The sequence below is a fragment of the Mesocricetus auratus genome, unplaced genomic scaffold (genome assembly GCF_017639785.1).
Source record: "Mesocricetus auratus isolate SY011 unplaced genomic scaffold, BCM_Maur_2.0 Super-Scaffold_100041, whole genome shotgun sequence".
Classification (NCBI taxonomy): Eukaryota; Metazoa; Chordata; class Mammalia; order Rodentia; family Cricetidae; genus Mesocricetus; species Mesocricetus auratus.
The window spans coordinates 2,417,513-2,440,844 of record NW_024429218.1 but is presented as its reverse complement, the minus strand read 5'-3'; positions in this window follow the sequence as shown (position 1 = coordinate 2,440,844).

Below are 23,332 nucleotides of genomic sequence, written 5' to 3'. Positions count from 1 at the left end.
AGACCAAACCTAAGAATAATACATATAGAAGAAGGTGAAGAAACCCAACTCAAATGGACAGAAAACATATTCAACAAAATCAATGAAGAAAACTTACCCAACCTAAAGAAAGAATGGACCATAAAATGAAGTCCCCTCATCACATAGTAGTAAAAACCCCGAACATACAGAATAAAGAAAGAATATTAAGAGCAGCTAAGGAAAAAGGCCAAGTACCATATAAAGGCAAACCTATCAGAATCACACCTGACTTCTCCATGGAAACTCTGAAAGCCAGAAGATCCTAGATAGATATTCTACCAACACTAAGAGACCACAAATGCCAACCCAGACTACTATACCCAGAAAAGTTTTCAATCCCTATAGATGGAGAAAACAAGATATTCCATGACAAAACCAGATTTAAACAATACATATTCACTAACCCAGTCCTACAGAGAGTACTGGAAGGAAAACTCCAACACAAGGAAGTTAACCATACCAAAAAAAAAGCCATAGGCAATAGATAACCCCACCTTACCAACAGCCAAAAGAAAAAAAAGGTGGAAATCCACATATAATTCCACCACCATCAACCATTCAAAAACAAACAAGAATGAGCAATCAATGGTTATTAATATGTCTCGATATTAATGGTCTTAATTTGCCCATAAAAAGACACAGGCTAACAGAATGGATATGAAGACAGAACCCATCCTTCTGCTGCATACAAGAAACACATCTCAGCCTCAAAGACAGGCATTACCTCAGAGTTAAGGGTTGGGAAAAGATTTTCTAATATAATACACCCAAGAAACAGGAGGAGGTAGCAATCCTAATATCTAACAAATTAGATTTTAAAGTAAAATCAATCAAAAGAGATGAAGGAAGTCATTTCATACTCATTACAGGAAAAATTCATCAAGATGAAGTTTAAATTCTGAATATCTATGCCCCAAATACAAAGGTATCCACATTCATAAAAGATACATTACTAAAACTCAAATCATATATAAAGCCCCACACACTTATAGTGGGAGACTTCAACACCCCACTCACTACCAGACAGAAACTTAACAAAGAAGCAAAGGAAATAATACAAGTTATGACCCAATTGGGATTAACAGACATCTATATAACATTCCATCCAAATCAAAAAGAATATACATTTTTCTCACCACCACATGGAACCTTCTCAAAAATCGACCACATACTTGACAACATATCAAACCTCAAGAGGTACAAAAAAATTGGAATACTCCATGAATCTTATCAGACCATCATGAGTTAAAATTAGAATTCAACAACAACACAAATTGCAGAAACCCTACAAACTCATGGAAATTGAATAATGCACAATTGCACCATTCCTGGGTCAAAGAAGAAATTAAAAAAAAATCAAAGACTTCCTAGAATTCAATGAGAATGAAGACACAACATATCCAAACGTATGAGACACTTTGAAAGCCGTGCTATGAGGGAAGTTCATAGCACTAAATGTCCACATGAAGAAACTGAAGAATACTTACACTAGAGAATTAACAGCACAAATGAAAGCTCTAGAACACAAAGAAGCAAACTCACTCAGGAGAAGTAGACACCAGGAAATAATCAGGAAATAATCAAACTGAGGGCTGAAATCAATAAAGTAGAAACTAGGAAAACAATACACAGAATCAATATATCCAAGAGTGGTTCTTTGAGAAAATCAACAAGATAGACAAACCTTTGTCCAAACTTATGAAACGGCAGAGTGTGAACATGAACATTAACAAAATCAGAAATGAAAAGGGGACATAACAACGGACACTGAGGAAATCCAAAGGATCATAAGGTCATACTTTGAAAACATATACTCCACAAAATTTGAAAATCTAAAGGAAATAGACAATTTCCTGGATAGATATCACTTGTCAAAATTAAATCAAGAACAGATAAGTAATTTAAATAGACCTAAAACCCCTATGGAAATAGAAGCAGTCATCAAAAGTCTCCCAACCAAAAAAAGCCCAGGTCCAGATGGCCTCAGTGCAGAATTCTACCAGAAATTCAAAGAACAGCTTATACCAATTATTCTCAAAGTATTCCACGCACTAGAAGCAGAAGGGTCTTTGCCAAACTCTTTCTTCCAGGCTTCAATAACCTTGATATCCAAGCCACACAAAGACACAACTAAGAAAGAGAACTTCAGTCCAAAATCCCTCATGAACATCGATGCAAATATACTCAATAAAATACTGGCAAATGGAATTCAAGAACACATCAGAAAAATCGTCCACCATGATCAAGTAGGGTTAATTCCAGGGATGCAGGGATGGTTCAACATATGAAAATATATCAATATAATGCACCATATAAACAAGCTGAGAAACAAAATTATCATGATCATCTCACTGGATGCTGAAAAAGCCTTTGACAAAATCCAACACCCCTTCATGATAAAGGTCTTGGAGAGATCCGGGAAAACAGGAACTTATGTTAACATAATAAAAGATACACACAGCAAACCAACAACCAATATCAAACTAAATGGACAGAAACTCAAAATCAGGAACTAAAATCAGGAACAAGACAAGGATGTCCACTCTCTCCATACCTCTTCAGTATTGTACTTGAAGTTCTAGCTAGAGCAATACGACAACAAAAGGAGATCAGGGGGATACAAATTGGAAAAGAAGAGGTCAGACTTTCACTATTTGCAGGTGATATGTTAGTTTACACAAGTGACCCAAATACTCTACCAGGGAACTCTTACAGCTGATTAACACCTTCAGCAAAGTGGCAGGATACAAGATGAACTCAAGAAAATCAGTAGCCCTATTATATACAGATGATAAAAGGGCTGAGAAAGAAATCAGAGAAACATTGCCCTTAACAATTGCTACAAACAACATAAAATACCTTGGGGTAATGCTAACCAAAACAGTGAAAGATCTGTATTGCAAGAACTTTGACTCTAAAGAAATAAATTAAAGCAGATACCAGAAAACGAAAAGATTTCCCATGTTCTTGGATAGGTAGGATCAACATAGTAAAAATGGCAATCTTACCAAAGGCAATATACAGATTTAGCGCAATTCCCATTAAAATTCCAGCACAATTCTTCACAGACCTTGAAAGAACAATTCTCAACTTTATATGGAAAAAAAAGACCCAGGATAGCCAAAACAACCCGGTACAACAAGGCAATGTCCGGAGGCATCACCATCCCTGGCCTCAAGTTCTATTATACTCATGAAAACAGCTTGGTATTGGCGCAAAAATAGACAGGTAGACCAATGGAATCGAATTGAGCACCCCGACATTAATCCATACACGTATGAACACTTGATCTTTGACAAAGAAGTTAAAATTATACAATGGAAAAAAGAAAGCATCTTCAACAAATGATGCTGACATAACTGGAGGCTGACATGTAGAAGACTGCAGATAGATCCATGTCTATCGTCATGCACAAAACATAAATCCAGCCACACTGAACCTCTTAGAAGAGAAAGTAGGAGGTACCCTTGAACTAATTGGTACAGAAGACTGCTTCCTGAACATAACTCCAGTAGCGCAGACACTAAGATGACAATTAATAAATGGGACCTCCTGAAACTGTTTATCGCCATGCACAAAACTTAAGTCCAAATGGATCAAAGACCTCAACATAAATCCAGCCACACTGAACCTCTTAGAAGAGAAAGTGGGTGGTACCCTTGAACGAATTGGTACAGGAGACAGCTTCCTGAACGTAACACCACTAGCACAGACAGTGAGATCAACAATTAATAAATGGGACCTCCTGAACCTGAGAAGCTTCTGTAAGGCAAAGGACACAGTCAGCAAGACAAAGAAGCAGCCCACAGAATGGGAAAAAATATTCACTAATCCCACATCTGACAGAGGGTTGATCTCCAAAATTTACAAAGAACTCAAGAAGCAAGTCTCCAAAACAGCAAAGGACCCAATTAAAAAGTGGGCTGCAGAACTAAATAGAGAGTTTTCAATAGAGGAGTCTAAAATGGCTGAGAGGCACTTGAGAAAGTGCTCAACATCCTTAGCCATCCGGGAAATGCAAACAAAACAACTCTGAGATACCATCTCACTCCTGTCAGAATGGCTAAAATCAAAACACCAACGACTATTTATGCTGGAGAGGATGTGGTGAAAGGGAAACACTCCTCCATTGCTAGTGGGAGTGCCTACTTGTTCAGCCACTTTGGAAATCAGAATGGAGATTCCTCAGGAAAATGGGAATAAACCTACCACAAGACCCAGCAACTCCACTCTTAGGCATATATCCAAAAGATGTCCATTCATACAGCAAAGATGTCTGTTCCACTATGTTCATAGCAGCAGTATTTGTAATAGCCAGAACTTGGAAGCAACCTAGATGTCCCTCAACCGAAGAGTGGATAGAGAAAATGTGGTACATTTACACAATGGAGTACTATTCAGCAGAAAAAAACAATAGAATCTTGAGATTCGCAGGCAAATGGATGACACTAGAAGAAACCATCCTGAGTGAGGTAACCCATTCACAAAAAGAGAAACATGGCATGTACTCTCTCATATATGGATTTTAGACATGAATCAATGGGAGTGCCATCCTACAATTCCACTGCCAAAGAGTCTGGGAAGCAGAACCTTCATCCAAAGACTGATAAAAGCAGTGGCAGATACCAACAGACAAACACTGAACTGAATTCCTGGAATCCAGTCACAGAAAGGGAGAACTGATGAGCAAAGGAGTTAAGAAAGGGCTGGTTTAACCCACAGAAAAGTTGAACTGAACAAGGGGGAGCTCTTGGACCCCAGATTGATGGCTGTGTGGAAAGCATGGGACTGACCCAGACTCCTTGAATGTGGGTGTCAATGAGGAGGCCTTGGTAATCTATGGGGCCTTGGGTAGTATTTATCCCTGGCATACTGGAGATCCACCATGGAGGGCCTTACCCTCCCTGGGAATAGGAGTGGAGATTGGGTGGAGGACTGGGGGCCTGGTGGGGAGGATGGGGAGGAGGGGAGGGAGAGGGAGCTGTGATTGACATGTGAAACAAGCTTGTTTCTAACTTAAATTTTTTTTAAAAGGAAAAAATTGAAAAAAAAGAAAAAACTGCCAGAAATGGTAGTACACACCTTTGATCCCAGAATTCAAGAGAAAGAGGTAGGTGGATCTCTATGAATTCAAGGTCAGCCTGGTATAACAAGTGAGTCTCAAGTCAGTCAGGATTAAATTAGTGAGACTCTGTTGGTAGGAATGAAAGGAGGAAGGAAAAGTGGGAGGGAGGGAGGGAGGGAGGGAGGGAGGGAGGGAGGGAGGGAGGGAGAGAGGGAGGGAGGGAGAGAGGGAGGGAGGGAGGGAAGACATTTTAAGGATTCCATTTAAAATACCAATAAAAACTGTAAAATACAAAGTAATTGCATTTTTTGGTTGTCACCCTAGCCTTTAATGGCTGAACCATCTCTCCGATGAGAAACAGTACTTTTTAAAGGTATTTTAAAATGTTTGTGTATGATAGCAAGTATATGCTACTACAGGTGCCCAGAGGCCTAAGAAGGCATCGGACCCTCTAGAGTTGGAGTTCTATGCAGTTCTTAGCCAACCCCCTTGTGTTCTCTGAATTGAACTCTGGTCCTCTGAAAGAGCCACAAGCATATTTAACCGGTGAGACATCTCTCCAGTCCTAGAGATGGTATTTTTAAAACGGGGTAACACTGGTCTGGTTGCAGGAGGGGAGGTAATTATAGAACATAATCTACAAATTGAGAAGCCATGCAAAATAAAAGGAGAAAAACATGGAATTCTTGAGCAGAGGGAGTGTAAAGATGTGTCAAGAATACAAAGAGTAACGAATATGAACAAGTGTATTAAGCACGAGAAAAGATTCATCCCAATCAGTAATCTATAAAACGCAAGTTAATACCATGCAATGATACTGTGTCATGCTCATCAATAACTTTAAGGTTCAGCTGTGCCAAGAGCTGACCAGCGTGTGAAGCAATGATCTCTTATAAACTGCTGGTGGAGCTATAAATTAGCATAGTGGTGGGGGAAATTTGTCATTATCTAATAAAACTGAAGATATACATTTTTGTCTCAGCTAGTCTACTGGGCATAGGATAACCCTCACAGTGTTATCCAAAGAGACCTACCTGGGTGTGTTGCTCTTTATCCTGCTATTTCTAAGAATGAAATACTAAGCATCCATTAACAAAAGAACAGACTGGAAAATGTGCGGCTAAACTGTGGGGTATTATTTTGTTATATGATTGTCTGTGCCTTTTCTATATTTGTAATATTACCCTTTTCCAAATAAGCAAGGAGGTACAAACAGTAAGTATATCAGAAAAATGAAATTTCTCGATATGTCAAATCCATGAATTATGTCTGAAAAATAATTGAAGACATCCTTAGCCAGTAAATTCACAAACAGCCGCCGGGCGGTGGTGGCGCACGCCTTTAATCCCAGCACCCGGGAGGCAGAGGCAGGCGGATCTCTGTGAGTTCGAGGCCAGGCTGGACCGACAGCCTCCAAAACAATACAGAGAAACCCTGTCTCGTAAAACCAAAAAAAAAAAAAAATTCACAAACAGCTCGAAGGCATCAGAATGAACTGTTGTACATGGCACCTATGTCTTCAGACTAACCTAATTACGTAACAGGACAAAATGATAGGCCTTGGAGTTCAACTGGAAGAGACAAATACAGTGCCCCAACTTCAGCAGTAACTCTTTGTCATTAAAAAGAAGAAAGAAATAGGAACGATAAGTAAAGAAATAAAAACAGGAATAACAGACCCAGGCTCCAGCCAGTAGTATGTTACATAGCAAGTGTGTTGGTTAGACCTGAGGGTCAACCTGACAGGATTTAGAAGCACCTGGGACACAAACCTCAAAGGATGTTTGAAATGGGTGTTCCCAGGAAGTTTAACTGTAGAGAGAAGACCTCAGCTTGGGTGGCAGCATCCCACGTGCAGGGGCCCAGACCGAATAAAAAGGAAAAATAAGCTGAACATTCATCTCTGGCTTCCTGACTACAGATGCAACACATGAGCAGCAGCCCACACTCCCGTTGCTACCACATCTTCCGCCAGGATAAATTGTATCGCTCTTTAACCATCAGCCAAAATGAACTTTACCTCCTTTAAGGGGCTTTGTCCAAACAATGAGGAAAGTAGCTAACACAGCCATATAAACAAGGATAACCTTTCTTCCTCCCGTTATAAAACTACAGGCAGTATCTTCACTGGAACTAAACAAAGACAAAAGGAAATAGGTAAGTTCTGTAATACGGTAACGCATTTTGTGAATAGAGCAAGCAAACTAACCTAAGAAAGAATGGCAAAAGAATAGTTTTGTGGAAAGGGAGGTTAATATTCTGCAATAAAAAGGGGGTTTGTTTTGTTTTGCTAGCTAAAAACCAGAGTTTAAAGTAAAAACCATAGATTACAGACATACACGGAGAAAGGACCTGAATTTTCTCTTTGCCTGTATGAGGAGGGGGTGAGTACCTAGGTGAGGGGGTTGAAAATGTGGAGGCCAGAGTCTGTGCCCCTTGAACCTGGAGTGACAGACACGGGCCTCCTACCCAGCTTCTTACCTGGGTGTTGCAGATTAAACTCAGGTTCTTATACTTGCATGGCAGTCACACACATTACTCACTGAGCTACCCCACCCCCACCACACACACACACACACACACACACACCCATAAGGATCTGGATAGTGCACAGTCACTCTCTGTGATGTCAGGGAAAGCAAAGTCACCCAACAGCCAACCACATGCCTAGGGGACAATGGGTCTCCCATGCTCTGGTTGATGAGTTGAGAGTAGAATTAAATTAGAGGGATATCAAATTGACCAGTAAACACTGCACATCACTGTGATCTGAAAGTCAGTCACAGAACTGGAGTAGACATGGGAATGTTCTCCCAACCATGTGCCCAGGTGTCCTCCGTGCTGGCTCCATGATGGGTCAGCTCCCATCTCCACCAGTTAAATGAACAGACATACATCAACAATTCTTCTGATCAACAAGTCATTTGTACAATAATGTCTCTGAAAAATAATTCTAAAATCCAGTTTACAGGGGAATTTCAAAAGCAGTTTCTCATACACAAATGTCCTCGCCCAGAACTTTGTGGCTAGCTTATCATGGTCACAGAGTAAAGAAAATAAAGCTTTACATGGGAAACATGAGAGACATGGATGAAAATTTTTAAGTAATTCTCATGACAGCAGCTGACAAACCTTACATGGGATTTATATGAGAAAAAGCAGAACATCCTTTTAAGGAGGTATTTTTTAAACAAACTATATCCTATTCTGCTCTGGATAATTCTCTCAAATTTCTGTCAGCCCTCAGATAAGAACCTTTCCATAAAAAGAATACTAGAAATTGTTTAAAGAAATCTCTTATGAGGAAAAAAATTACTATAAATTAAGTACTCAACAAAGTAAACTTTTCATTGTACAATGAGATGTTTTACCTTAAATTATACACCCACGTTTTCAAGCAAAAAATTATCATTAATGCTCCTAAAACAACTAATGCTTCACAGTAAAATATGTAATTTCAGAAACACCTATCCACAAGTCACATTCTCTTTGTATTTTCCTTGTACTTTTCTAACTACGCTGGTAATATTTGCATACGCAAAGGACCTTACCTTCCAGAAAACACATATTCCCATTAGTGTTAGCAATGCTTCACAGTTGAGAGTGTCCTGAACGCAAAGCACACCCGAGCTTCTGAGGTGCCTGGGTGCCGAACATGCAGGCATTCCAAGGTCAACACCACACATGTACCCGATCAAAACAGTTGATGCTAGTGCCCCTCTGTTCTCCACCACTTCTAAGCCCGAGTGGTAGAGTTTAGCAGTGTGTATCAGTGTCATGAAGCCTCCTTCTCAATGACACCTTCCCTGGCTGTCTTAAGGAGAAAGAGCAGGTCACTGAGGCCCCCAAACACATGAAGTACTCTGGGTCATTGTTTTCCCCCCTGAGATTCAGAGCAGCTGTGTTGGCCAAGAAGTGTGACTTCATAGCACAGTCATCTTGGTCTTCACATCAGTAAGTCTGTCTGCCAGGCCCAATTCTGCTAGTTCAGTAAGTTACTAGTGTAAGTATACATACAAACTATCAAGATTTCTTGAAGTTTAGAACTGCCACGATGAACATGGTGAATTTAGATGAATTTAACCAACCATCACACCAAAGCTCAATTACAAGGAACTCACACAATAAAACACTCAAAACATTTTAAGTGCTGATTTTAGTGACTAATACATGTGCTTATAACACTTAGAAATGTAACCCAAATTAAATGTGTTTATTAAAGGTACATTATTATATCATTGCTTGCCTGTAAGTATAGATTCAGCACTACACAAGCAGTCACTTGATGTCAAATGTCACTTATGCCAAATAGACCACCCACTCTTTATTTTCCCTGGATCCCACTTCTTCACAGACTGAACATGGAGTTTCATAACTACATATCATCTCCTGGTACTTAGACTTCGACTACTGCACATCAGGGTGTTCAAAAGGTAAACACTTTCTATTTGTGGTGAGTGTATTGAAGAATGATTTACTGAGTAATAAAACACCTTTGTCATTTCCTGTGCATAAAGCACATGAGGTAGTCAAAAAGCAGGGGGTGGGGCACGGGGGACAGGGACGACAAAAAAAACTTAGCTAAAAGTAGAAATTATAAAGAGTAAGTTGTCAAAGTAGAGTCAAAAGGGATAAAGTTTCTGAGCTCCAAAAAAAAGTTACAGCTCTTCCTTAGAGTCACAAACCTTAGTGGTTGAACATCAAAAACAAACTCTTGGCTTAGAACAGTCGTGGCTATTCTGAATGCTGGAAGACAAAGTTGTGTGAAAAAGCACCCAGCAAGTCCCAACTAGGCAAGGAAAAGATACACTTTTAATAAACTTGCAATACTTTCAAGTGCACATTTTGGTGACATTACATATGCATGTTGAATAACGATTTCTGTACCTTCTTCTAAAATGCACCACCCCACTTAGAAACTCTGTAGACAACTCTGAAGCCCATAAATACCTTTAAGAGTCAGAAAATAGCATGACTGCTGCAAACCAGGCTTCTAGAACCTGGAGAGTGCCAGCGTGCTGGGCCAGGTGACAGCAGTGGCATCCAGAAACTATCCAACCACTAGAACCTCAGCCTCAGCCCTGCCTGCACATAGAGGAGTGCTTACCAGAGGCTCTACCCTGCCTGAAACTGAAGGGTGATACAATGGAGCCACAGCCACCAACTACACCAATTAGAAGAAGAGGGACCTTCTGAAACACAGATTCCACCAATACCAACTGAAGGAAGAAATGGGTACACACAGTGTAAGAATACACCAAACACCATAAAGAGCAATACAGCACAACCAGAAACTAGTAGTTCTACAACAGCATGATTTGAACATTCCAACACAGGTGAAGCAGAAGAAAACAACCTTTAAAATAACTGCATGGAAATGATTGAAGCCCTTAAGGAGGAAATGAAAATTTACCTTAAAGAAATGGAGGAAGATTTCTCAGAAAATTAGGGATCAATCTACCTCAAGACTCTGCAATACCACTGTTGAGCATACACCAAAAGAAGGCACATTCATACCATGAGGACATTTGCTCAACTATGTTTAAAGCAAAACTACTCATAATAGCCAGTTCTTGGAAACAACCTAGATGTCCCTCAACTGAAGAATGGATAAAGAAAACATGGTATATTTACACAATGGAGTGCTACTCATCTCTAAGAAACAATGACACCCTAAAATTCACAGGCAAATGGACAGAACTAGAAAAAAAAATCATTCTGAGTAAGGCAACCCAAAACCAGGAAGACAAATACAGTATGCACTCACTCATAAGTAAATTCCAGACATGAAACAAAAGATACACAACCTACAATCAACAACCCCAGAGAAGCTAGAACCCTCTTCCAGAAACAGATACAGAAATCCACAACTAACCAATGGGCCAAGATCCTAGAGTACAGTTGAAGAGAGGTAGGAGCAATAATACAAACAAAAGAGTCAAGACCATGATGGGGAAACCAACAGAATCAGCTGACCCAAACTAGTGGGAGATCACCGGCTCAGGTCTGACAAGTGGGGAACCTGCACATGACAGAAGTAGACTCCCTTAATGTAAGTGACAATGGTGTGACTAATATATTAGGCCACTGGAACTCAGTCCTAGGTCTAACACTAATGTACGAACTGACTTAATGGAGCCCATTCTATATGGAGAGATACCTCACTCAACCTACACACTGGGGTGTGAGGAGTGGAGAAGTGCCTTGGTCCTTCCTCAACAAAATGATTAAACAGACATAGTAGACTTCCTAGGAGAGGCCTTACCATCTCCAAGGATCATATGGGAGGTGGACGGGGGTGGGTATAGCAGGAGGAGAGGAAGGACAAGAAACTGGGATTAGAATATAAAAAAATTAATTAATAAAAAATATTTAAAGAAATGAAGGAAAAGACAAACAAAAATTGGAAGAAATCAACAAGTCCCTCAAAGAGAACCAAGAAAAAAGCAATCAAACAGGTGAAGAAAAGGGTTCAAGGCTTGAACACTGAAATAGAGGCAATAAAGAAAACACTGGAAGTGGAAAATCTGGGTAAACAATCAGGAACTACAGATGCATGCATAGGCAACAGAGTATAAGAAGTAGAAGAGAGACTCTCACATGTTAAAGATACGATAGAGGAAATCAAATCATTGGTCAGAGAAAATGCTAAATCCAAAAAATTCCTAACACAAAATATCCAGGAATTCTAGGACACCATGAAAAGACTGAAATAAGAATAATAGAGATAGAAGAAGGAGAAGTCCAGCTCAAAGGCACAAAAAATACATTCAGCAAAATCATAGAAGAAAATTTTCCCAACCTAAAGAAAGACATGCCTATGAAAGTTCAAGAAGCCTATAGAACACCAAATAGACTGGACCAAAAAGAAAAAGAAAAAGTTCCCTCACCACATAATGATCAAACACTAAACACACAGAATAAAGAAAGAATTTTAAGAGCTGCTAAGGAAAAGGCCAAGTTACATATAAAGGCAGACTTGTGGGAGAGCCTAGGCCCTGCCCTACATGAAATGATAGACTCTGGAGATCCACCATGGAGGGCCTCACCCTCCCTGGAGATCGAAGTGGAGATTGGGCAGGGGACTGGGGGGCCTGGTGGGGAGGGCAGGGGAGGAGGGGAGGGAGAGGGAGCTGGGATTGACATGTGCAATAAGCTTGTTTTTAACTTAAATTTTTTAAAAAGGAAGATAAAAAATAAAAATAAAAAAAAATAAAGGCAGACTTTTCAGAATTACACCTGACTTCTCAATGGAGACTCTAAAAACCAGAAAGTCCTGGAAAGGTATCTTACAGACAATTAGGGACCATGGATGCCAGCCCAGACTACTATACCCAGCAAAGCTTTCAATCACCATAGATGAAGAAAACAAGATATTTCATGAAAAAAAAACAAATTTAAGCAATACCTATCCACAAATCCAGCCCTACAGAAAGTACTAGAAGGAAAACTGTAACCCAAGGAAGTTAGCTACTCCCACAAGAACACAGTCAATAAATAATCCCACACACACCAGCAAATCCAAAAGAAGGGAAACACACACACAATACCAACATCAACAACAAAAATAACAGGAACTAGCAATCACTCGTCATTAATATCCCTTAATATCAACAAACTCAATTTGCCTATAAAGACACAGGCTAACAGTTTGGATACAAAAACAGAATCCATCCTTCTGCTTCATACAAGAAACACATCTCAGACTTAAGAACAGATAAAGGGGAGGGAAAAGGTCTTACAATCAAATGAGCCTAAGAAACAAACTGGTGTAGCTATCCTAATATCTAACAAAATAGATTTCAAACTAAAATTACTCAAAATAAAGAAGGTCATTTCATATTTGTCACAAAAAATCCATCAAGATGAAGTTTCAACTCTGAACATATATGTCCCAAATAGAAGGGTACCCTCATTTATAAAATAGACATTACTAAAGCTTAAATCACATATCAAGCCCCACACACTAATAATGGGAGACTTCAGCACCCACTCTCACCACTGGACAGGTATGTCAGATAGAAACTTAACAGAGAAAGAATGGTACTAACAGATGTTATGACTCAAATGGGCTTAACAGACATCTATAGAACATTCCACCCAGAAACAAAAGAATGTACCTTCTTCTCAACACCTCATGGATCCTTCTCTAAAATACTCAGTAACAAAACAAACCTCAACAGATACAAAAGAATTAGAATAACCCCATATATCTTATCATATCACCATTGCTTAAAGTTAGAATTCAACAACAGCACTAATTGCAGAAAGCCCACAAACTCATGGAAATTGAACAATGCTCAACTGAATAACCACTGGGTCAAGGAAGAAATTAAAGACTTCCTAAATTCAGTTAAAATGACTGCACAACATACCCAAACTTATGGGACATAATGAAAGCAGTGCTAAGAGGAAACTTCATAGCACTAAGTGCCTACATTGAGAAACTGGAAAAATCCCACACTAACAAATTAACAGAACACTTGAAAGCTCTATACTAAAAGAAGCAAATTCATCTGGGTGAAGTAGATGGCAAGAAATAATCAAATTGAGAGCTAAAATCAACAAACTAGAAACAAAGAAAAAATGCAAACAATAAATGAGACAGAGAGTTGGTTCTTTGATAAAATTGAAAAAACAGAAAAACCTCTATCCAAATGAACCAAAAGGCAGAGAGAGAATATCCAAATTGACAAAATCAGAAGTGAAAAAGGAGATATAACAAACACTGAGGAAATCCAGATAATCATCCAGTCACACTTCAAAAACCTGTATTCCACAAAATTGGAAAATTTAAAGGAATGGACAATTTTCTGGATAAGTACCACATACCAAAATTAAATCAAGACCAGACAAATTAAATACACCTATAACCCTTATAGAAGTAGAAACAGCTATCAAAAGTCTCCCAACCAAGAAATCCCCAGGGCCAGATGGTTTCAGTGCAGAATTATACCAGAAAATCAAATAAGAGCTAATACCAATACTCCTCAAATCATTCTACACAATAGAAACAGAAGGAATATTGCCAAACTTTTTATATGACACTACAGTTACCCTTATACCAAATCACACAAAGACACAGCTAAGAAAAAGAATTACAGACCAATATACCTCATGAACATTGAAGCAAAAATACTTCATAAAACATTGGCAAACTGGATCCAAGAATACATCAGAAATATCATCCACCTGATATGACAGACTCTGGAAATCCCCCATGGAGGGCCTCACCCTCCCTGGGGAGCTGAGAGGGGATGGAGGGAGGTTGGGGGGGGAGGAGGGGAGGAAAAGGGAGCTGGGATTGACATGTGAAACAAGTTTGTTTCTAATTTAAATTTAAAAGGTTGAAAATGACTAAATCAAAAAAAAAGAGAGAAAGAAATATCACCCACCATGACCAAGTAGGCTTCATCCCAGAGATGCAGGGATGGTTCAACAGACAAAAGTCTATCAGGGTAATCCACTGTATAAACAAACTGAAAGAAAACAAAACCCATGATCATCTCATTAGATGCTGACAAAGCCTTTGACAAAATTCAAAACCCTTTCACAATAAAGGTCTTGGAGAGAATAAGGATACAAGGAGCATACCTAAACATACTAAAGGCAATAGCAAACAAACCAACAGCAAACTAAATGGAGAGAAACTCAAAGTCATTACAAAGTCATTACACTGAAATTAGGAACAAGGCAAGGCTGTACACTCTCTCCATAACTATTCAACACAGTACTCAATATAAGTGATAAATAGAGCAATAAGAAAACAAAAGGGGATCAAGGTGATGTAAATTGTCAAAAAAGAAGTCAAACTTTCACTATTTGCTAATGATATAATAGTATACATAAATGACCCCAAAAATTCTACCAGGGAACTCCTACAACTGATAAACCCATTCAGTAATATAGCAGGATACAATATTACTCAAAAAAAATCAGTAGCCCAACTATACATAGTCAATAAAGAGATGAGAAGGAAATCAGAGAAACATCACCCTTTACAACAGCCACAGAATAAAAAACATAAAATATCTTGGGATTTCCAGTGCCTGGGGATAGTGTGTGAACTTCCACAGAGCTTCCCATCCCAGCAGAGCACTCCAGAATCCAGGTCTTCTCTTCCACCAACTAGACCAGGAAACCAGCAGATCCAGGTAAAGAAGGCCCCACATCCCTGCATGCCTTCCAGTGACTGAGGATGGCCACAGACCTTCCCATCCTGGCAGGAGCACCCCACCTCCCAAGTCTTCTCTTCCACCAAAGGGACCAGGGGACCAGGTGGGAAGCTAAGCACCCCAGATTCCTGGTCTTCTTCTCCACCAACGGGACCAGAACTAGGAGGAAGAATAGAAGAACTACCAGAGTATTGGACTTGCTTGCACCCACTGAAAAGGAACTCTGGGCCCCTAATCACCAGACCAGTAAGGGGCTCTTTCTGCATCCACTAGAAGAATAGATGGGAAAGAGTCAATACAAAAACACACTCAGAAACAGAAAAACAAATATGACACAGCAAGATTCTAGACACTCCACACCAGCAAGACTTCAACATTCCAATGCAAATGAAGCAGAAGAAAATGACCTTGAAAATGACTTCATGAAAATGATAGAGGCCATAAAAGAGGATATAGGAAAATCCCTCAAAAAAATGGACAAAAGCAAAAAATGCAAGAAACGGAAGAAAAAACAAAGCAAAAAATGCAAGAAATGGAAGAAAAAACAAACCAAAAAATGCAAGAAATGAAAGAAAAAAACAAAGCAAAAAAATGCAAGATATGGAAGAAAAAACAAACCAAAAAATGCAAGAAATGGAAGAAAAACAAATCAAAAATACAAGAAATACAAAAAAAGAAAACCAAAAAATGCAAAAAAATGGAAGAAAAAGCAAAACAAAAAGTGCAAGAAATGGAAGAAAAAACAAACCAAAAAATTCATAAAATGCAACAAATGGATGAAAAGATAAACCGACAATTGCAAGAAACAATTCAAACAGTGCAAGGGTTGAAAACTGAAACAGAGGCAATAAAAAAACACAATCTGAAGAAAGGATGGAAATAGAAAAGCTGGGCAACCAGTCAGGTACTACCGATACAAGCATTACCAACAGAATACAAGAGATAGAAGAGAGAAACTCAGGCGTTGAAGATACACTAGGAGAAATGGATTCATCAACCAAAGAAAATCTTAAGTCCAACATATCACTAACATAAAATATCCAGGAAATATGGGACACTGGGAAAAGACCAAACCTAAGAATAATAGGTATAGAAGAAGGTGAAGAAAACCACCTCAAAGGGGCAGAAAACATATTCAACAAAATCATAGAAGAAAACTTTCCCAACCTAAAGAAAGACATGCCAATGAACGTACAAGAAGCTAACAGAACACGAAATAGAGTTGATCACAAAAAAGTTCCCTTGCAACATAATAATCAAGACCCCAAGTATACAGAATAAAAAAAGAATATTAAGAGCAGCTAAGGAAAAAAGCCAAGTAACATATAAAGGCAAACGTATCAGAATTACACCTGACTCCTCCATGGAAACTCTGAAAGCCAGAAGGTCCTGGATAGATATTCTACCAACACTAAGAGACCATGGATGCCAGCCCAGACTACTATACCCAGCAAAGCTCTCAATCACTATAGATGGAGAAAACAAGATATTCCATGACAAAACTAGATTGTAGCATATGTATCCACTAACCCAGCCCTACAGAAAATTCTGGAAGGAAAACTCCAGTAAACTACAACCAGAAAAACATAGGCAGTAGATAATCCCACTTTACCAACAGCCAAAAGAACAAAGGGGTGGAATTCCACACATAAATCCAACAACAACCATTCCAAATCAAAGAAGAATGAGCAATCAATTGTCATTAATATCTCTCAATATTAACGGCCATAACTCACCCATAAAAAGACACAGGCTAACAGAATGGAATCAAAGAGAGAACCCATCCTTCTGCTGCATACAAGAAACACATCTCACCCTCAAAGACAGACATTACCTTAGAGTTAAAGGTTGGGAAAAGATTTTCCAATCAAATGGACCCAAGAAACAAGCAGAGATAGCAATCCTAATATCTAACAAATTAGACTTTAAAATAAAATCAATCAAAAGAGATGAAGGAGGTCATTACATACTCATCACAAGTGAAATCGACCAAGACGAAGTTTCTATCCTGAACATCTATGCCCCAAATACAAAGTCATCCACGTTTGTAAAGAAACATTACGAAAATTTAATCACATATAAACCTCCACACACTTATAGTGGGAAATTTCAACACCTCACTCTCACCACTAGACAGGAATACCAGACAAAAACTCAACAAAGAATCAAAGGGTCTAATAAAAGTAATGACCTAACTGGGATTAACAGACATCTATAGAACATTTCATCCACATAAAAAAGAACATACCTTCTTCTCACCACCACATGGAACCTTCTCAAAAATCGACCACATACTTGTCAACATATCAAACCTCAGCAGCTACAAAAAAATTGGAATAATTCCCTGCATCTTATCAGACACCATGCATTAAAATTAGAATTCAACAATAACACAAATTGCAGAAAACCTACAAACTCGTGGAAATTGAATAATGCACAACTGCACCATTCCTGGATCAAAGAAGAAATAAAAAAGAACTTAAAGACTTCGTAGAATTCATTGAGAATGAAGACACAACATACTCAAATTTATGGGACACTTTGAAAGCAGTGCTACGGGGGAGGATCATAGCACTAAGTGCCCACATGAAGAAACTGGAGAATAGTTATACTAGAGAAATAACAGCATAGCTGAAAGCTCTAGAACACAAAGAAGCAAAGTCCCCCAGGAGGAGTAGACACCAGGAAATAATCAAACTGAGGGCTGAAATCAATAAAGTAGAAACTAGGAAAACAACACAAAGAATCAATGCAACGAAGAGTTGGTTCTTTGAGAAAATCAACAAGATAGACAAACCTTTATCCAAACTCACCAAACAGCAGAGCGTGAACATGCAAATTAACAAAATCAGAAATGAAAAGGGGGACATAACAACGGACTCTGAGGAAATTCAGAGACTCATCAGGTCATACTTTGAAAACCTGTACTCCACAAAGTTTGAAAATCTAAAGTAAATGGACGGCTTCCTGGATAGCTATCACTTGCCAAAATTAAATCAAGAACAGATAAGCAATTTAAATAGACCTATAACTGCTACGGAAATATAGGCAGTCATCAAAAGTCTCCCAACCAAAAAAAAAAAGCCCAGGGCCAGATGGCCTCAGTGCAGAATTCTACCAGAAATTCAAAGAACACCTTATACCAATTCTTCTCAATGTATTCCATGCAATAGAAGCAGAAGGGTCTTTGCCAAACTCTTTCTACCAGGCTTCAATAACCTTGATACCCAAGACACACAAAGACACAACTAAGAAAGACAACTTCAGAACAATATCCCACATGAACATTGAAGCAAAGATACTCAATAAAATGCAGGCAAATCGGATCCAAGAACACATCAAAACAATCATTCACGACGATCAAGTAGGTTTCATCCCACAGATGCAGGGATGGTTCAACATATGAAAATCCATCAATGTAATCCACCATATAAACAAGCTGAAAAACAAAAATCACATGATCACCTCACTATATGCTGATAAAGCCTTTGACAAAATCCAACATTCCTTCATGATAAAGGTCTTGGAGAGATCTGGGATAACAGGAACATACCTAACATAATAAAAGCTATATAGAGCAAACCAAAAGCCAACATCAAACTAAATGGACAGAAACTCAATGCAATTCCGCTAAAATCAGGAACAAGACAAGGCTGCCCACTCTCTCTATTCCTTTTCAATATTGTATTTGAAGTTCTAGCCAGAGCCATATGACAACAAAAGGATATCAAGGGGATACAAATTGGGAAGGAAGAGGTCAAACTTTCACTGTTTGCAGATGATATGATAGTTTAAATCAATGACCCAAAGAACTCTACCAGGGAACTCTTACAGCTGATTAACACCTTCAGCAAAGTGGCAGGCTACAAGATCAACTCAAGAATATCAGTAGCCCTAATATATACAGATGATAAAAGGGCTGAGAAAGAAATCAGAGAAACATCACCCTTTACAATTGCCACAAACAACATAAAATACCTTGGGATAACACTAACCAAACAAGTGAAAGACCTGTATCACAAGAACTTTTAATCTTTAAAGAAAAAATTAAAGCCCTTAGAAAATAGAAAGATCCCCATGCTCTTGGATAGGTAGAATCAATGTAGTAAAAATGGCAATCCTGCCAAAAGCAATCTACAGATTCAATGCAATCCCCATTAAATTATCAGCACAATTCTTCACAGACTTGAAGAATATTAATCAATTTTGCATGGAAAAACAAAAGACCCAGGATAGCCAAAACAACCCTATTCAACAAGGCAACGTCCGGGGGCATCACCATCCCTGACTTCAAGCTCTATTATAGAGCTATAGTCCTGAAAACAGTTTGGTATTGGCACAAAAGTAGACAGGTAGACCAATGGAATCAAACTGAACACCCTGATATTAACCCACACATGTATAAACATCTGATCTTTGACAAAGAAGATAAAAATATACAATGGAGAAAAGAAAGCATCTTCAACAAATGGTGCTGGCATAACTGGATGCTAGCATGTAGAAGAATGAGGATTGATCCATGTCTATTGCCATGCACAAAACTTAAGTCCAAATGGATCAAAGACCTCAACATAAATCCAGCTACACTGAGCCTCTTAGAAGAGAAAGTGGGTGGTACCCTTGAATGAATTGGTACAGGAGACAGCTTCCTGAACATAACACACGTAGCACAGACAGTGAGATCAACAATTAATAAATAGAACCTCCTGAAACTGAGAAGCTTCTGCAAGGCAAAAGACACAGTCAGCAAGGCAAAAAGGCAGCCCACAGGATGGAAGAAAATATTCACTAATCACACATCTGACAGAGGGCTGATCTCCAAAATTTACAAAGAACTCAAGAAGCAAGTCTCCAGAACACCAAGGGATCCAATTAAAAAGTGGGCTACAGAATTAAATAGAGAATTTTCAATAGAGGAGTCAAAAATGACTGAGAGGCACTTGAGAAAGCGCTCAACATCCTTAGCCATATGGGAAATGCAAATCAACATAACTCTGAGATACCATCTCACTCCTGTCAGAATGGCTAAAATCAAAAACACCAACCACAATTTATGCTGGAGAGGCTGTGGTGAAAGGTGAACACTCCTCCACTGCTGGTGGGGGTGCCAACTTGTACAGTCACTTTGGAAATCAGTATGGAGATTCCTCAGAAAAATGGGAATAAACCTACCACAAGACCCAGCAACTCCACTCTTAGGCGTATATCCAAAAGGTGCCCATTTGTACAACAAAGATGTCTATTCCACTATGTTCACAGCAGCATTATTTGTAATAGCCAGAACTTGGAAACAAACTAGATGCCCCTCAACTGAAGAGTGGATAGAGAAAATATGGTACATTTACACAACGGAGTACTATTCAGAAACAAAAAAAAAACAATGCCATCTTGAAATTTGCAGGCAAATGGATGGCACTAGAAGAAACCATCCTGAGCAAGGTAACCCATTCACAAAAAGAGAAACATGGCATGTACTCTCTCATATATGTATTTTAGATATAGATCTGGGGAGTGCCAGCCTACAATCCCATGGCCAGAGAGTCTGGGAAACAGAACCTTCATTCAGCAGCTGATGGAAGCAGAGGCAGACTCCCACGGCTAAGCACTGAGCTGAACTCAAGAAATCCAATGACAGAGAGGGAGGACTGATGAGCAAAGGGGTTAAGACTGGGCTGCTTTAATCCCCAGGAACAGCTGACCTGACAAGGGTTAACTCTTGAATCCCAGACTGAGACCTGGGAGTCCAGCATGGGACTGATCAAGACCCCCTGAATATGGATGTCAGTGAGGAGACCTAGGTAATCTATTGAGCCTTGGGTAGTAGATCAGTATTTATGCCTGGTATACAAATGGACTTTGGACTCCCATCCAACAATGAGAGATGCACTCTCACCCTGAACTCTTGGGAGAGGATCTAGGCCCTTAGGCCCTGCCCTGATGAAATGACAGACTATGGACACCTCCATGGAGGGCCTTACCCTCCCTGGGGAAATGACAGGATATTGGGGGGGTTGGTGGGAGGGCACAGGAGTAGGGGAGGGAAAAAATAAATAAATTCATATATATATATATATATATATATATATATATATATATATATCTTGGGGTAACTCTAACCAAACAAGTGAAAGTTTTGTATGACAAAAACTTTAAGTCTTTGATAAAAGAATTAAAGAAGATATCAGAAAATGGAAAGATCTCCCATGTTCTTGGATAGATAGGATTAACATGGTAAAAAATGGCCATCTTATCAAAAGCTAATCTACAGATTCAATGCAATACCCAGCAAAATTATTCACAGACCTCAATAGGATTGTACTGAACTTCATATGGAAAAAAAGCCAGGATAGCCAAAAACAACCCTGTACAATAAAGGAACTTCTGGAGGCATCACCATCCCAGACTTCAAGCTCTACTATAGAGCTACAGCAATGAAAGCAGCTTGGTACTGGCATAAAAACAGACAGGCAGACCAATGGAATAGAATCGAAGACCCTGATATCAATCCACACACCTATGAACACCTGATTTTTGACAAAGAAGCTAAAATATTGCCAACAAACAGGACAGAGCAATGACACAGAAGTTACCACCATGAGAACACAATTCAGCTTAAAGAGAGGATCTGTGAAACCAAAATGATCAGTGTGTGTGTGTGTGTGTGTGTGTGTGTGTGTGTGTGTGTGTGTGGTGTGTGCATGTGCTACATGCACGCATGTGTTAGAGAATCTATTGAGCAACTCTTTTTTTTTTTTCAAGACAGGGTTTCTCTGTATTGCTTTGGAGGTTGTCCTGGAACTCACTCTGTAGACCAGGCTGGCCTTGAACTCACAGAGATCCGCCTGCCTCTGCCTCCCGAGTGCTGAGATTAAAGGTGTGCACCACCAACGCCCGGCCCCACAGCAACTCTTATAAAGGAAAACAACGTGGTGGTTCACTTACAGTTCAGAGGTTTAGTTTATTATCGTCAGGACGGGAACCATGGAGAAGTGCTGGAGAGGTAGATGAGAGTTTTTACATCTTGACTCACAGACAACGGGAACTAGCCTGAGGCACAGTAACTTCAACATATATGAGACCTCAAAGCATGCCTCCACAGTGACACGCTTCCTCCAAGGCCATGCCTACCCCAAGAATGCCACACTTCCTAATGGGGCCACTTCGTTTGGGAGACATTTTCTTTCAAACCAGCACAGTGTGTTTTCATCCATTTTAAACAGCAGGCTAATGGATCAAACAATGTATTTTTCAGTAGCATTAATTTCATCTAAAGTGTTATTACTCAGCTATGATATCAATGCATAAAACTTGCATCAGCCTATGCTGTGGTTTGAATCTAGAATGTCTCCCATGGGCTCATATGTTCTTGGTCACAGCTAGGGATGGGCCTTGAGATGGACCTAGCTGTCGGAAGTGAGTTGCTGGGGCTGACATCAGTTCCTGTCCTTTCTGCGTTCTCAACTACACATCAAATGTGACCAGGCATCTCAGTGTATGCTCCTGTTGCCCTGCCTTCCCCACCTGATACACTGTATTCCCTCAAACTACAGCCAAAAAAAAACCTTTCTTCCATAAGTGGACTCTTGTCAGGTCACCATAAGAAAAAAGTAATACAGAAGAAATGTAACTAATGTAGAAGATAAGTAACTAATACAAAAGTAACTAACACAGAACTAATAGAAAAAGTATCTGTTAAGAAAAAAGTTCCCAAGCCGGGCGTTGGTGGCCCACGCCTTTAATCCCAGCACTCGGGAGGCAGAGGCAGGCGGATCTCTGTGAGTTCGAGGCCAGCCTGGTCTACAAGAGCTAGTTCCAGGACAGCCTCCAAAGCCACAGAGAAACCCTGTCTCGAAAAAAACCAAAAAAAAAAAAAGAAAGAAAAAAGTTCCCAGCCCCACACATGGAGCTTCTATTTGCCTACTCTAATACTTTATGTAAGTGGAATCCTACAATATATCCCTTGTGTGTCTGTCAATATATCCCTTGTGTGTCAATATATCCATCACTTCAGTGTGTGGCGTACATGAGGCCTTCATCCCACTGCACATCTGAGTGACATTCTGTAGTGTCT